Genomic DNA, 15246 nt, shown 5'->3' on the forward strand with positions numbered 1-15246 from the left:
CAAGCAAAACATGTCAGGTGAATCGATTTGAGAACTCTTCTTCTTCAGCAGTTCCCTGGGATTTAGGATGACTTGGTGCGTCTCTGGTTGAATTGGTTCTGAGATGGCTGATAAGTCTGATGTGTGATCTGTAGACTTTGCTGTGTATGGGGTTGGTGGTGCTTGGAGGGTGTGATCAGAGTTATTTGTTCACTTGGTCCAACCCCTCACCCTCACCCTGACCTCTGTGTGTTTCTGATGAGGTCCCTTGATGTGTTCAATGCCTTTCCAGATGAACCTCCTCCAGTTTGCTCAGTGACAAATCAGGAACTCCCATTGTCCGTGAATAGGTTTGACCTTTTCCCCAATATTTTGAGGACACACAGGAAGTGTTTCCTGTGAGTGTTCTGCACTGACCGGGTTGTGTGTAGAGCACTTGTGTCAGGCGTATGGATGATGTGATCCTAAATGAGTTGGTTTTGAGTAATTTGTGCTTTAATGGCTGGGCACATTGTCATGAGAGAGGATGCAGCTGCTGGACCTGTTTATTGTGAAGACACTGCTCGTGGATCTTCTGCAGGTAACTGTTGTAGATTCTCCAAGTCTCTGAAGCACAAAGGAGCCTGGGCATCACTGCTATCCAGTCACACATGATGTTGCTGTCAGGTTTCAGACACTGATCTTCAAATCCTTTTTACCTCAATTGGAGGCTGAAATGGTACATTGGAGGGGATGAGAAATGCTATCGTCTCTGTCTGTCTTGGTGTAGGGGAAATAGCAAAGCTTTGGAAGATGTGCCCCATTCTCCAGAATCTCACCATTGGTTTTAATCTGTGTGGAGAGGTGTTGTGCTGAGGAAGAGGAGCTTAGCATTTTGGGGGTTTTCTAATGCAAGGCTCATTTTTTCGTACACTTTGGGGTAGGAGTTGATAATGAGCTAGTGCTCAGTTTCTGAGTGAACAGACACACAGACATCACCCACATACTCAAGGTCAGTAACTGAGTGACTTTGTTTCGGATTGAAGGTGGTGTCAGTTGAACAGTTTTCTGTCTATAGATTATCCCCCCATCTGTGGGTAATTTGTTGGAGGTGAGATGCTGTATTAAAGTGAGGAGGTTGGAGAAGAGAGTTGATCTTACTGATTTTGAAGGTCCTTATTACTTTAAAAAAAATAATAAATGGGACAGATAAAAATTTAAATTAAAACAATCAGTTGGGGAATGTGGAGATTTGGAATGGTGGTGGATTCACAGAAACTGCACTTCAGGTTGGGTCTGTGGTGACTGGTGCCTCCCATTCTGAATCTAATTGAGCTCCTGTTTTATATCAGTATTAGTATTTACAGCGGTAAGCCATAGGACCTGGGTTCAATCCTCTACTGTGTAATGTGATTTCAGCTGGGTTGGGGTTGGAGGTGTGTAAAATGGCCTTATACCCCAGAGGAAAATTCAGCCAGGAGTTTCTGGACCTTATTCTGATGCAATAATGCCTGTTTAAAGATCCAGATGTCTGGCATGCACACATTTGGATTCAGCTTGTCTGTAGCAAGGACCTTGCTTCCCCTTACTGTCCTGACTGATATATGAAGACAGCCACTTAATATGAGTTACAGGAGGGCTCATGGGATATTACCCTAGCAATAGGAGGTCTCAATAAATAGATACATTTTCCTCTTCATGCTCGAATCATTCCTGCGCAAAAAAAAGACAGTTGCATCCCTTATATTAAATTTAATTAAATTCCTAATTTCTTGCTGCAATTAAGTGCTGCATCCTGGATGTCAGAAGGCTTCATTTACACACCCATCCAGTCCCTGGTGATCTGTTGGCTGGGTGGCCTCATGTGCTGTGTGGATTTCTGCCCATGTGTATAAATAACATCAAGAGTTCTCCAGAGCCTGTCTCTTGCTGTCTCCCCAAACCCCTCGCAGCTGCACACTGAGAGGATTTGATAGCGCTGGGGTGGTGCTACCCTGACCCAGCTCTCAGATGTATTCTGAGTTTGACACCCACTTCCTGGCAGGCTGACATCTTGTAAAATGCTCCTTAGTACATTGTCCAGGTACTTCCTCTGCACATCGTCCTTCACTGGAACACATCTGGCTTTGAGCATCTCCAAGGCATTGTAAAGACCACAGACAGTAAGCCTCCTGATCACACTACAACCTCGGAGAAGGAGAGAGACCATCAAGTTTCTTCATGGTCACTTTCTCTATGAAATGCTTCAGCCTCCTGCCCTATCTCCAAGTTACCGGATATAGATCAAACAGGATCCTCAATTACCTTAACTTGAGAGGAATAATGGGTAGTCTTCACCACATCTCTGAGGCAACCCCATAATCTCTGAGACTTTGAGTACTAATGTTGTAGCACCACATGCTGTTAACAAATTCTTATCATTATAACCCGATCTGTTTTGAATATGAGTTTTTGATGGCAAGCTGATCTGTCAATAGTCACCATGGTGAAATTATATATCATTATATTGATGGAACATTTATAGCACAAGTCAGGCTCTGTTCTGCTTTGTATAGATAGAAAGTTGTGCACTTCCAGCCAACTGACAATGGAACATGGCAGCCTGAGACTTTGTTTATGCGTTGTATAGGTTATTGGTTCTGAAAGGGTTAATGTTAGAGACTGCATTAAGCCCTGCCTTATCTGATGATGTAATATAGTCTTGGTGGGGAAATCACCAGAGTAGCTCTGGCTCTTAACAAGGATTGTTGAGTTATCCATGTCTCTTAACAGTCTCAGTAACAATGTCTAATGAGCCAATGGAAGCTGCACATGATTATTATCCTGCAGTAACCTTCTCCTCCTGACAGAACTTTTTTGTGTTAACTCTCAGTAGCAGTTGTTCTCTGTAACACTGTATTCTGTTACCCTGATGCGCTTGTCCAGTACGACCTGCCTGAAACGCACATAAGACAACACTTTTCACTGCATCCCGTACACGTGACATAATCCATCAAATCAAATCTACTATTCTAAACCAACGGGCTCTTTGATTCAGTCACTGAAAGAGGACTAGGAACAGCATCCTTCCACCCACTAATTCCACACGAGTCATTTTATTCCATTGTCTCTGTGGGGCTGGCTTGGGCCTGAAGCCATGTTTCTGCGATAAATGTAACAAGTGTCTGAAGCCAACGGGGATAGAAAAAGCCATCAAGATTGTTTGTTGGAGGAACCATTGCTCTTGCTTCATTGAAAAGCATTGACGGATCACAGGAGAAAGCAGATATCGAGAAACTGGTTACATGTACAATACAGGTGCTGCAGACTGTCTCTATCATGGAGAGGGATTACTGAAACTTTGTCCTCCCAGCCCCACTGCCCTCCCACAGGATTGCCTTATGATACCCGAGAGGGGATGCATTGAATATCCCAACACGTTAATAAATACTTACAGTCCATTAGGAGAGGAAATCAGCCCCATGTCCTTGTGCAGTCTGTGAAATCTCGGAATATCCTTGTGAATTTTGACATATAACACTTTAAAACTTACCTGTCATTACTTCTGCTTCCCAGAGATGATTGTGATTAATTTGTCACGGCCCCGGTTGTTTGTGGCAGAGTATTTGACGGAGTGGGTTACTGTGAACAATTCATATGTAGCATTCTGCCATTACAGATATCGTTTACCTGTTCAGTGTAAAAGCATGATTAGCCTAACTGGCCCATGAAGAGCTGCACATTGCTCCACACGCAGACCCCGCTCTCTCAGACAGAAAGCACAAAGCTTCGACTTCCTGCCCACTCAGAGAGTGGCGGCAGCCATGTTTAATTTTCATTATGCATGTGTGAGACTGGAAGGCAGCACGGTTCAAGCTTCACAGAGTGAGTTGTAGGCTCAGCCTGTCATTCTGGGTACACACTCACCCAAAACTTCTTGTTGGTTTCTGTCTTGCAAACTTTGTCAACCCCCTCACGTTTTAGGCTCTTCCTCCCTTGATTCTCACTCAACTCTTTCACTTAAGTCTTCATCTCCCCATTTCACCCCTGAGCCACAGGTCTACAGCATAGTTATGTCAAAAACTGCTATGTACTGTAACCCGCCCCATCCCCCCATTGAAGACAGAGTGGTGGTGACCTAGATGACCTGCCAGCCAACAGTAGTCCATGGTCTCCAATGCACTCTTGTATGTTGAGTCGTCCCCAGCCCCCTTACTAGTTATCTATCTCTTAGCATCACAGCATGCTGCCTCCAATCTCCTGTTTTACAGGAACTTCATAAAAACTGTAGCATAGAAAGAGACCATTGAATGGGGAGGCTATCACGAGACTGTTAATCTGAGAGCCAGATAATGTTCTGGGACCAGAGCAGATGGTGGAATTTGAATACAATAAAAATATGGAATTAAACGTCTAATGATGACTATTGACGATTGTCAGAAAGATCCAATCTGGTTCACTAATGTCCTTCAGGGAAGGAAACTGCTATCTTTACCTGGTCTGGCCTATGTGTGACTCCAGACCCACAGCAGTGTGTTTGATTCCTAACTGCCCTTTGGGCAATTAGGGATGGGCAATAAATGTTGGTCTAGCCAGCGATGCCCTCATCCTGTGAATGAATTTTTTAAAAATCGCAGCAGGCGCGAGCACTAACCATGGCTCTGTGCTTAATCCCTATTTGTCAGCAATTTAGCACATTATGAAAGTTTGGTGATGCCAGCCGTGTTTTTGAATGTGACCGGCTCAAATTAGTATGATGCATTTATGAAGAGCCTGGTTGCAGGAGGTGAGAGAGGGGTAAGAGAAACTGTGGACAGGTCAGGTCCAGAATTCCCTAACTGGCTGTAGACATAATGAGGACAATGACCTCAACAGTGAGTCCAGCATCATTTCTGTCAGTACACAGGATAGTGTGGATAAACAGATTAATCCACTTCCTCCTTACAAAGAAGTCGGGATGGAAGTTTACAGTGCCAGAGTAAACAGTTCCAATCCTGTGGGATTAACAGGGATATACGCATTGAACTTGTTTGTGGTTGCAGTCAAACATCTTACAGTGAGCATGCTCCTCTGGCTGTCGGAAACATCTGCTAAACACCAATTGTCACAAAGGCAATGGCATTTACCCAGCCACAGAGTTACTCCATTCGTGAATGCTCCTGTTTCTTTTCTTGCCTACTAATGGGGAGTGTGTGTGTGTGTGTGAGAGAGAAAAGGCCTCAGGTTGGTCATGCAGACTATATTGTGGACTCAGTGCAGAGTTGAGTGTATTTATCCTATGAATGTTACGCTCTCAGATCTGCATAGCAAAAAGAACAAGGTGAATTTCTATGGTGTCTTCAATGAATAAAATTGCTTTTTGCATGTTTTCAGAGGAGAGAGAAAGAGCAGAGAGTAATCCTTTGTGAACATATACAAGAGGGGACTGAAAGCTAGATCAGAGAGATGGCTCTTGTTCCGAGCACACCCTGAGAGAGGTTCCCCGTCTTGTTCCAGCTCCAGACAATGCCACGAATTGTTAAGTTCCCAGGTTAATAGAGATGAACTGACTCCCCTCTTTTGCTCAGCCATCCCCCTCGGTTGACCAAACAAGGTTAATTTTAAAATAGATCCTTTCCCTTATGGATACCTGTCCCTCAGCCCTAATTAATTCATAAACAAAAACAAGATCAGAAATGGCTGGAAATGGCAGCATCTGTGGAGAGAAAACAGATTGAATGTTTCGAGTCCAGTGACCTTTCTTCAGAGCCACATTATTTCATGGTTTAAGGAGGAGCCAATTTAATCAAGCTTTCTTGGGCTTACTAAAAGAGTGAATGTGTTCATTACATTCAAAGCATTGCAACACACAAACATACAGGGTAGAAGTGTAGGAGGAGGTAGAAGAAATGAGTTCCAGTCTACAATTTCAAGATTCCTGATTTTGTAATTTAGCAGAAGTTAGATTGTTCTGATTCCTTTGACAGACTCATTTTCAACATTCAGATTGAGAGAGAACCTTTTTTTTGTTTTATCTGCAGTGCAGGGGTGTTTAAAAAAGCTAGGAGAAAGTGAAGACTGCAGATGCTGGAGATCAGAGTTGAAAAATGTGGTGCTGGAAAAACACAGCAGGCCAGGCAGCATCCGAGGAGCAGGAGAATCGACGTTTTGGGCATAAGCCCTTCTTCAGGAATGAGGCTGGTGTGCCAAGCGGCTGAGATAAAAGGTAGGGGGAGGGAATTTGGGGGAGGGGCGCTGGAAATACGATAGGTGGAAGGAGGTGAGGAAGAGGGTAATAGGCCGGAGACTGGGTGGGGGTGGAGAGGTCGGGAAGAAGATTGCAAGTCAAGAAGGCGATGCTGAATCCGAGGGTTGGAACTGAGATAAGGTGGGGGGAGGGGAAATGAGGAAGCTGGAGAAATCTGCATTCATCTCATGTGGTTGGAGGGTTCCTAGGTGGAAGATGAGACGCTCTTCCTCCAGGTGTCGTGTGGCCAGAGTCTGGCGATGGAGGAGGCCAAGGACCTGCATGTCATTGGCGAAGTGGAAGGGGGAGTTAATGTGTTCAGCCACAGAGCGGTTGGGTTGGTTGGTGCGGGTGTCCCAGAGGTGTTCCCTGAAACGTTCCGCAAGTAGGCGGCCTGTCTCCCCAATGTAGAGGAGACCACATCGGGTGCAGCGGATACAGTAAATGACATGTGTGGAGTTGAAGGTGAATTTGCGACGGATATGGAAGGATCCCTTGGGGCCTTGGAGGGAGGTGAGGGGGGAGGTGTGGGCACAAGTTTTGCACTTCTTGCGGTTGCAGGGGAAGGTGCCGGGAGTGGAGGTTGGGTTGGTGGGGGGTGTGGACCTGATGAGGGAGTCGCGGAGGGAGTGGTCTCTCCTGAATGCTGATAGGGGAGGGGAGGGAAATATATCCCTGATGGTGGGGTCTGTCTGGAGGTGGCGGAAATGACGGAGGATGATACGATGTATCCGGAGGTTAGTGGGGTGGAAGGTGAGGACCAGTGGGGTTCTGTCCTGGTGGCGATTGAAGGGGCGGGGTTCAAGGGCGGAGGTGCGGGAAGTGGAGGAGATGCGGTGGAGAGCGTCGTCGACCACGTCGGAGGGGAAATTGCGGTCCTTGAAGCTGCTAACAAAGCTCTGACCCTTACAACAATGATTAGCAGGCGGGAAACAGAGTCAGAATTAAATGGATTGTTTTGGAGTGGAAAGATGACAATGGGGAACCATTGGGTTCAGATCTTGGGCTCCAATACTCACACTACATCACAACAATGTGGGTGAGGGAACTGAGTGTAATATGTCCAAGGCTACCAAGCACTCAAAACTAGGTGGGAGTAGTGACGAAGATATAAAGATGCTTCAGGGCAATTTAGACAAGTTGAGTAAGTTTTCCACATTTTCCTGCAGTGTAATGTGGAAAAAAAAGTGAAGTTGTCCACTTTGATGCAAAATGTTAAATGACAGTATTATTCAAATGGTGATAGAATGGAAAATGTTAATGTATAAAGGAACCTGAGAAAGCAAGCATTCAAGTTCAGCGAGCAGTCAGGAAGGAAATGGGAAACAAAAACAGAAATTGCTGGAAAAGCTCAGCAGGTCTGGCAGCATCTGTGGAGAGAAATCAGAGTCAACATTAATTCTGTTCTCAGGAAGGACCACTTGACCCGAAATGTCTCTGATTTACAGCATCCGCAGTTCTTTCAATTTTTATTTAGGAAGGAAATGATACGTTAGCCTTCATTGCAAGAGGGTTTGAGTGCAGGAGAAAGGATGTAGCTGTATCTGGCCTTGGTGAGATCAGACTTGGTGTATTCTGTGCAAGTTTTGTTTCCTCCTAACCTTTCCACTGACGGAGGACAGTAAATGTTGACCAGGCTAGGATAGTCGGTTTGTTGGATGAAGAGAGTCTCGATTTCCTGGGACTGTATTCACTGGGGTTTAGAAGAATTACAAGTGGCCTTGTTGGAACATTCTCTACTGTAACATTCTACAATTTTACAACTTGTAAAGTTTCCTTGGTCACAGTGATTTATTTGGATCTGGGAGACTGTGATGAGTTGCAGGGCTGCTTATTGTACAGACCTCTTTAAACATCTGGTTTTCCTGTCCTCAGCTCTCATTCTTTCCAGTTTTTGAGTCAAATGTATCGAAGAGCCAAAGTTCTGGGTGAAAACTATTTGAAGTTGGGTGGCTGCTGACTGTGAACAGATATTGGGAATTTGCAGGAGTGCTAACAAAGCAGCCAATCGGTATGTCTGGTTCTCATTCGAGGCTTCCAGAAGTGGCTGCAACAGGTTTACCATCAACTTTTTGTGTGCTAACTATGATCAGGCCACTACTGAGCCCAATAAATCCAGCTTATTAACTCTTTCTCTGCAGTTGCTGCCAGATCTATTGGACCCTTTGCAGCATTTTCTGCTTCCTATCAAAACAATCCGGTAATATATCAAGACAGACAGCAAACATCTAAAAACAACTCCATACACAGCTCTGGAGCCTGGTTTGTATTGAACTACACTCACACCATCTTAGTCATTAACAATGCTTTGATCTGATGCTGCTAGTGAGGAGAAAGCATTGACAGAGCCGAAAGCCCCTGCTGTGCAGTATAACAGACCCCAGTCTTTTGTCTTTGTGTAGGGCCAGGGAGTTATAGTCATTCCTGGTTGTCTCTGACACCTTTCTTTCAATCTTCAATCAGTCTATTAAAGGGACAGCATGTTCAAGGAAAAGAGTTTGACAAATGTTTTTGCAGAAAGAGCTGTTTGCCATGATAGCAAAAAGTGTGATGTGTCATTGGTAATTTTGCACTGTGTGTTTGAATTCATATTGAAATCATTTAGGCTGGCATAGTAGCTCAGTGGTTAGCACTGCTGCTTCACAGTGCTAGGGGCTTAGGTTTGATTCCAGCCTCTGGGCGACTGTCTGTGTGGAGTTTGCACATTCTCCCCGTGTCTGCGTGGGTTTCTTCCGGGTGCTCTGGTTTCCTCCCATAATCCAAAGCAGTGCAGCGTAGGTGGATTGGCCATGGGAAGTGTGAGGGTAGTGGGGTGAGTCTGGGCGGGATGCTCCTTGGAGAGTCAGTGGGGACTCATTGGCCGGCTTCCACCCTGGAGGGATCCTATGAAAATTTTTGCAAATTCTTCACGATTCTGTAACTTTTAATTATCAAAACATTGAATTCAAAGGAGGACAAAAGGATTGATGAAGAGGGGGAGAGAAAGTCCAAGTGGAATCTTGCAGGGAACATATCATATGATCGTAAAATTATTGAGAAAACGATTGGTGAATATAAATGTAGGTCCCTTAAAATCAGAAACTGGAGAATTTGTAATGGAGAATAAGAGATGGCAAACCAATTGATTACATATTTTTGTTCTGCCTTCCCAAAGGACAAATAATGTCCCCAGAATAGGAAGGTCACATTGTCTATAGAGTCCAGGAGCCAAATGAAATTAGAATTAGTAGGGAAATAGTATTGGGAAAATTGAAGGGATTAATAAATCTCCAGGATCTGATAAACTACATCCCAGAGGAATTAAGGAAGTACCTTAGAAATAGTCATGATTTGGAGATGCTGGTGTTGGACTGGGGTGTACAAAGTTAAAAATCACACAACAACAGGTTATAATCCAACAGGTTTATTTGGAAGCACTAGCTTTCAGAACCCTGCTCCTTCATCAACCATCTGATGAAGGAGCAGTGCTCCGAAAGCTAGTGCTTCCAAATAAACCTGATTGACTATAACCTGGTGTTGTGTGATTTTTAACCTAGAAATAGTGAACTCATGGTGGTCATCTTTCAAGATTCTACAGATCCTGGGCCAATTCGTATGGATTGGAAGATTGCTGATGTATACCCACGATTTAAAAATAATGTAGAGAGAAAACAGGGAATTATAGACCAGTTAGCCTGATATCAACAGTGGGGAAAATACTAGAGTCCATTTTCAAAGAGTTAATAGCACAGCACTTGGAAATATTGACCGGATCAGACAGAGTCTGCATGGGAATGGGAAGGCCAGAACAGCTTGTCAGTTATTGTCACTCCTAGAATCTTGACACTTCCAACTCTCTCAGCCTCTGTGATAGGTCCTAGGTGTCTTTGTACACCGGTACTTACTGAGAGTAAGCATGCAGGTGCTAAAGACAACAAATGGGATGTTAGTCTTCATAGTGAGAGAATTTGAGTACAGGAGCAGGGATGTCTCCCTGCAATTGTAGAAGGCCTTGGTGAGATGCTACTTGGAGTATTGTGTGCAGATTTGATCTCCTTATCTGAGGATGGATGTTCTGGCTATGGAAGGAAGATGACAACAGCCACCAGACTGATTCCAGGGATAGCTGGACTGACATATGATGAGAGATTTGATTGGTTAGCACTATACTCACTGGAATTTTGAGAAATGAAAGAGGATCGCAGAGAAACATATAAAATTCAAACTGTACTTGACAGGGTAAAATGTGGAACCAAGGTCACAGGAAAGGATATGAAGGAAGGCTATTTATGACTAAGATAAATCTCTCCACCCAGACTGTGGTGAGCCTAGGGAATTCTCTGCCACACAAACAGTTAAGGCCAAAACATTGAATGTTTTCAAAAGGAGTTTGATACAATTCCTAGGATTAAAGAAATCAATAAGTGTGGGGAGAAAGTGGGAACAGGGCATTGAGTTGGATGGTTCGCCATGATCATATTAAATGATAGAGCAGGCTCAAAGGGCCGAATGGCCCACTTCTGCTCCTATGTTTCTACATTCTTCTAAACCAAGATCTACCTGGATCAGTAACAGGCAGGGAAAAAAGCACTTCTCGAAGCTGAGACATCTCATATATCACCATACTCACTTCACCCCATCTGAAAACAAGTTAGTGCCTGACAGAGAAAGGAAGCTGATGAAAATCCAGGCCAATTAGGGGGAAGAAAATTATGGAAATTGCTCTCAAACCCCTTCTAGCAATCAAACCTTCTCAAGATGACCACCCTGGCCTTATGTAAAGCCAAACTAGTATGTTTTCAGCGAATCACTGTACTAGGAAAGCAGGCCATTTGGTCCATCAAATCCACATCAACCCTCTGAAGAGCATCCCACCCAGACCCACAACCCCCACTCTATCCCTGGAACCCTGCATTCCAATGGCTAGCCCACCCAGCCTGCTCATCCCTGGACACTGTGGGTAACTTAGCATGGGAAGAAAGTGAGGTCTGCAGATGCTGGAGATCAGAGCTGAAAATGTGTTGCTGGAAAAGCGCAGCAGGTCAGGCAGCATCCAGGGAACAGGAGAATCGACTTTTCGGGCATAAGCCCTTCTTCAGGAATGAGGAAAGTTTGTCCAGCAGGCTAAGATAAAAGGTAGGGAGGAGGGACTTGGGGGAGGGGCGTCGGAAATGTGATAGGTGGAAAGAGGTCAAGGTGAGGGTGATAGGTCAGACTGGGGTGGGGGCGGAGAGGTCGGGAAGAAGATTGCAGGTTAGGAAGGCGGTGCTGAATTCGAAGGATTAGACTGAGACAAGGTGGGGGTAGGGGAAATGAGGAAACTGGTGAAATCCGAGTTCATCCCTTATGGTTGGAGGGTTTCTAGGCGGAAGATGAGGCGCTCTTCCTCCAATCGTCGTTTTGTTGTGGTCTGGCGATGGAGGAGTCCAAAGACCTGCATATCCTTGGTGGAGTGGGAGGGGGAATTGAAATGTTGAGCCACAGGGTGGTTGGGTTGGTTGGTCCGGGTATCCCAGAAGTGTTCTCTGAAATGCTCCGCAAGTAGCCGGCCTGTCTCCCCAATACAGAGGAGGCCACATCGGGTGCAGAGGATGCAATAGATGATGTGTGTGGAGGTGCAGGTGAATCTGTGGCGGATATGGAAGTTTCCTTTGGGGCCTTGGAGGGAGGTGAGGGGGGAGGTATGGGCGCAAGTCTTGCACCTCCTGCGGTTGCAGGGGAAGGTGCCAGGAGTGGAGGTTGGGTTGGTGGGGGGTGTGGACCTGACGAGGGAGTCACGGAGGGAGTGGTCTTTACGGAATGCTGATAGGGGAGGGGAGGGAAATATATCCTTGGTGGTGGGGTCCGTTTGGAGGTGGCGGAAATGACGGCGGATGATGCGCTGTACATGGAGATTGGTGGGGTGGTAGGTGAGGACCAGTGGGGTTCTGTCCTGGTGGCGGTTGGAGGGGCGGGGCTCAAGGGCGGAGGAGCGGGAAGTGGAAGAGATGCGGTGGAAGGCATCGTCGACCACGTTGGGGGGGAAATTGCGGTCCTTGAAGAAGGAGGCCATCTGGGTTGTGCGTTTTTGGAACTGGTCCTCCTGGGAGCAGATGCGGCGGAGTTGAAGGAATTGGGAGAATGGGATGGCGTTTTTACAGGGGGCAGGATGGGAGGAGGTGTAGTCCAGGTAGCTGTGGGAGTCGGTCGGTTTGTAGTAGATGTCCGTGTTGATTCGGTCGCCTAAGATAGAAATAGAAAGGTCGAGGAAGGGGAGGGAGGAATCTGAGACTGTCCAGGTGAATTTGAGGTCGGGGTGGAAGGTGTTGGTGAAGTGGATGAACTGTTCAACCTGCTCGGCTGAAAATGAAAGGCGTCCATTCGCAGAACTAACATTCCTCACCTTAACCACCAGAGATTGTAATCGAAATCAGCTTACTTCAAGTGCTGTCGGACCAAGATTCTTATTGGTTTAACCACGTTCGTTTCAGAGGTAATAGTATTCAGTGCATTCTTACTGCAATTTGGAACACCAAAGGCAGAAGTTCCCCTCCTTACTGAGGTCCTCATCCAGTGCAGGGCAATAGTCTGTGTCAGTCCAGGACTTGGTCCCTGAGGTGTGAGGATAGGAGCACGAGGCGGCGCCGATACAGTCATCGATGTAGCGGAGGAAAAGGTGGGGGGGTGGGGCCAGTGTAGTTGCGGAAGATGGACTGTTCCACATACCCTACGAAGAGGCAGGCATAGCTGGGGCCCATGCGGGTGCCCATGGCTACTCCTTTCGTTTGGAGGAAGTGGGAGGATTGGAAGGAGAAGTTGTTCAGGGTGAGGACCAGTTCAGTCAGTCGAAGGAGGGTGTCAGTGGAAGGGTACTGGTCGGTACGACGGGAAAGAAAGAAGCGGAGGGCTTTGAGTCCTTCGTGATGGGGGATGGAGGTGTATAGGGACTGGATGTCCATGGTGAAGATAAGGCGCTGGGGACTGGGGAAGCGAAAATCATGGAGCAGATGGAGGGCATGGGTGGTGTCCCGAACGTAGGTGGGGAGTTCTTGGACTAAGGGGGACAGGACGGTGTCAAGGTATGCGGAGATGAGTTCGGTGGGGCAGGAGCAGGCGGAGACAATGGGTCAGCCGGGGCAGTCAGGTTTGTGGATTTTGGGCAGGAGGTAGAAGCGGGCGGTGCGGGGTTGTGGGACTATGAGGTTGGAGGCGGTGGATGGGAGATCCCCCGAGGTGATGAGGTTATGGATGGTCTGGGAGATGATGGTTTGGTGGTGGGGGGTGGGGTCCTGATCAAGGGGGCAGTAGGAGGAGGTATCTGCGAGCTGGCGTTTGGCCTCAGCGGTGTAGAGGTCGGTGCGCCAAACTACTACCGCGCCTCCCTTGTCTGCTGGTTTGATAGTGAGGTTGGGGTTGGAATGGAGGGAGTGGAGGGCTGCACGTTCCGAGGGTGAGAGGTTGGAGTGGGTGAGAGGGGTGGGGAGTTCAGGTGGCGGTTAATATCGCGGCGGCAGTTGGCTATGAAGAGGTCGAGGGCAGGTAGGAGGCCAACACGGGGTGTCCAGGTGGATGGGGTGTGTTGGAGGCGGGAGAAGGGGTCATCAGAGGGTGGGCGAGAGTCTTGGTTAAAGAAGTAGGCGCGGAGGCGAAGGCGGTGGAAGAATTGTTCGATGTCACACCGCGTGTTGAACTCATTAATCCGGGAGCGTAGGGGAATGAAGGTGAGGCCTCTGCTGAGGACTGATCTTTCATCCTCAGAGAGGGGTAGGTCTGGAGGGATAGTGAAAACACAGCAGGGCTGGGAGCTAGGACCTGGTGTGGGGCTGGAGCTGGGTGTGGGGGCGGGGTTAGGTCTGGGGGCGGGGACGGGGATCGGCATGGGGGCGGGGTTGGGCGTGGTGATGGCGATAACTTAGCATGGCCAATCCACTTAACCAGCATCATTAGACTGTGGGAGGAAACCCGAGCAACTGGAGGAAACCTATGCAGTGATGGGGAGAAAAAACAAACCCCACACAGACAGTTGTCCGAGGATGGAATCGAACCCTGCTCCCTGGCCCTGTGAGGCAACAGTGCTAACCACTGAGCCACCACGTCCATCTCATGTTCATATATTGCAGTTGCAATGATTATGTTCAGCATCTTTCCTATTACTGACAACAAACCAAAAAGTCTTTGGTTATCCAGAACCAGCTTAACCCCATTTTCAGTTGGGGACTACACTGATGTCCTGTTGTTCTAAGGGAACTATCCCAGACCCCCCTGAGCTTTTAAAGTAATAGGCAAAGGGCGTGCACTGCATATGTTCCATTTTTCTGAGTGCACCCTCAAATGGATCATTCAGAAAAATATACATTTCTTGGATTCATAATAAATCCAGACTTTCCATATGGAATCTTCGTACTACTCTAACAGTAACTCCATTCTAACTTTCCAGGTTCTCTGAGTTTGTTGGGGGGGGCGGGGTTATGTGAGGGAGTTGGTGGTGGGGTTGTTTCGGAATCGTCTCGGACCCATTCCAATCTCCGGCCTTCTAGTGCAACATGCATTTCGATGGATGTTGTTTATGGATAGGATTGAGTTCTCTGGCGATGCCCCTCATTGTTGAATCCAGTTGACACTGACTTTCTTTTCGAATGTGCTGGCAGACTGAGGAATCTTTCTCCAGTAAAGAGAAAAGAAGGAAACTCCTGAAGTGGAGTCAAGGAAGGGGTTTGAAGCCAGAGTTAATGGGTTCAGGGCCACAGACAGGATCCCTTCAATATTTGCACTCAAAGGAAATCACATTGTGGACTATTACAGTAAACCTTCAGTGTTTTGAGAAGTTTGATCTCAGGCCTGATATGATACATTAACGTATGTTTTTAGAAACTGGGAATACTGTTTAACTCTGACAGCTGCCTCTGCTTCACCTCCACTCAGATTATTGCCTGTCCAGTGGTCGCTCAGAAAATAGCACTTACATTCAAATGCATTTTGGGCTTTTCCAACTAAAACGTAACTCTTGAACTTTAAATTACAAATAGACGATACATACCTTCACAACCAGGGCAGCTAGCAACCCAGGGAGAAAAGGTCCACCACAGAGTTTTCATGGCCTCTCTGTGCCTGCGATTGGGAAGTTG

Source organism: Chiloscyllium plagiosum, unplaced genomic scaffold (genome assembly GCF_037043375.1).
Source record: "Chiloscyllium plagiosum isolate Xiang-an unplaced genomic scaffold, Cpla_swu_hap1 HiC_scaffold_31, whole genome shotgun sequence".
In the NCBI taxonomy this organism is placed as follows: Eukaryota; Metazoa; Chordata; class Chondrichthyes; order Orectolobiformes; family Hemiscylliidae; genus Chiloscyllium; species Chiloscyllium plagiosum.